This window comes from Neophocaena asiaeorientalis, unplaced genomic scaffold (assembly GCF_003031525.2).
Source record: "Neophocaena asiaeorientalis asiaeorientalis breed wild unplaced genomic scaffold, Neophocaena_asiaeorientalis_V1.1 scaffold477, whole genome shotgun sequence".
Taxonomy (NCBI): domain Eukaryota; kingdom Metazoa; phylum Chordata; class Mammalia; order Artiodactyla; family Phocoenidae; genus Neophocaena; species Neophocaena asiaeorientalis.
Window position 1 is genome coordinate 1,396,998 of NW_020172630.1, and position 1,822 is coordinate 1,398,819.

A 1,822-nucleotide genomic window follows, 5' to 3' on the forward strand; every position below is an offset into this window, starting at 1 on the left:
ATCCGCTTTCTTTGCGGAGTTACCGCAGTTTCAAAGCCCTGGGCTCCAGGGGCTGGATGAAGGGGAACTTGAGGGATTGTGGGGAGGGGGTGGGTGAGGGGAAAGGAGAGGCGCTGGCCTGGCCCCTCTCTTCCCAGTCCACACAGGGGCCCCAAAGCCTGGGGAAATCCTCGAAGACAGCTCGAAACAGTGGCCCAAGCCAATGGCCCGCGAGAGACCGCCCCACATCTGGCCGAGAGTCCCGGAGCGCGAGGGCGCGCGGGAGAGGGCGGGGGCGGGCTCGCTGGAGGCGCAGGCTCCGGGGCCGGGCTCCCCAGCCGGGTCAGCAATCGGAGCGGGAAGGCCAGGACAGGTACGTAGCCAGGGGAGCTTAAGCCAGACGCGAGGGGCCCGGGACGCCCGGGCTCCGTCCAGTTCCGTCTGGGAGCACCCTTAAGCTGGCTTTGGGCCGGGGCGGAGAGGTCACCCCCCGCGGGCTCGGGGCCCTTGGGGAAGCGAGGGAAGCGCAGCTGTCTGCCCGCCGCCCAGGGAGCGCGGGCTTCGGATGGCTGAAAATGCCGCGCGCACCCGCCTGCGTGGAGTCGAGGGCGGTGGACGCACCCCGCAGGGAGACCGGCCGCTGAAACCCCCTTAGCACCTGTCTTTCTCCTGTCCTGCCAAACTCGTCTGGAGTCTGGGATAAAGCAAAATAACTTTTCCGTTTAAAGGGGAGGTAACCGGCGGGAAGTAGTATTAGAAGAAGCGGGAAGCGGGCGGCAACGCCCTGCCCCCAACTGCGTGGAGGACCCTCTTCGATTTTCTTCCAGGGGTAGGGGTAGAGGTGAGACCTAAGCCATTTCTGTTTATAGGGGGGGCCCGGGGGCGCTGGGCGGGGCAGGCAGTTGAAAGAAAGAGCGCCACCGTTCTCCGGCTCCCCTCTCCCCCAGCTTGAGGCCGTCTTCAGGCCCCTTGGGTGGGCTTGGCTCCCTGCTCTGCAGGCCTTGCCTCGACTATGGAGCCTCCAGAGAGAATCCGTGCAACCTCCTTTCACCTGCAGCGTCCTCAATTTCTCATTCCCCCCACAGCCAACCCTATTAGACCATACCATTGACTCTGGTTGATGTGAGACACCCAGGATACATTTAGCGAAGCAAACTCTTGAATTGGGGAGTTTGGAGTGGAGAGCTAGCGTCTGTCGTTCTCGGGGGGGTGGGTTTATTTTTGAGAAAGCACCTGGCATAAAAATGAAAACCGTACTAACCCAATCAGCGTTCGCAGTCTGGCCCTGGCTCAAGGAAAGCGGGAGGGTGGGCGGCGAGTGGCCGTCAGGACTCACAGTCACCAAGGATCTCTTCCGGTCGGCAGGTGTGCGCCGGGTCGGCGAAAAGGCGGCCGGCCCCGGGGCGCCACCGGGCAGCGCGCGCTGCCTCTGAGTTTGCGGCCCCCGGGCGAGCGAGGACGTGACCCCGGGGCACGCCTCCGTAACCTCGGCGGGTCATGACCGAGGGTTCAAGTAAAGTTGCTGCGGGGGGAGGGTGTTGCTAGCCCTGGGGTGTTATGGTTGACCATGGGAGAGGAAACCTACACTCTACGAACTCCTTTGTGCCTTCTGCCCTCACCGTGTCGCAGTTCCCTCCCAAACACGGGGTTATCTAAATTCCCGTCCTGGCGGCTCAAGAAAACCTCAAATCCTGGCAGTATCCCGCTTTCCTCATGTAATCCCAGGGGGAACCTGGCTCCGTGTGCCCTTCCCCGTCCCTGCTTCTACAGCCAACCCCTAGGACCCTCGCTCTCCCGGGCCTTTGCCCTTCCCAGCTGGTGCCTCTAGTGCCCAACTGGGGTT

The 1,822-nt window shown here is 63.1% G+C and overlaps 1 protein-coding gene across 3 annotated transcripts in view; it reads left to right on the forward strand.

Moving 5' to 3' along the window:
* Positions 1-272: 272 nt before the first annotated feature.
* Positions 273-1,822, forward strand: part of ESRRG (estrogen related receptor gamma) — a 638,184-nt gene continuing 636,634 nt past the window's right edge. For 2 of the 3 annotated variants that reach the window (XM_024739209.1, XM_024739208.1), the window contains exon 1: positions 273-352. The gene's annotated coding sequence lies outside the window, so the exon portion shown is untranslated. Of the gene's footprint in view, positions 353-749; positions 821-1,822 lie in introns of those variants that run through there. The other variant, XM_024739213.1, reaches the window with a different exon arrangement.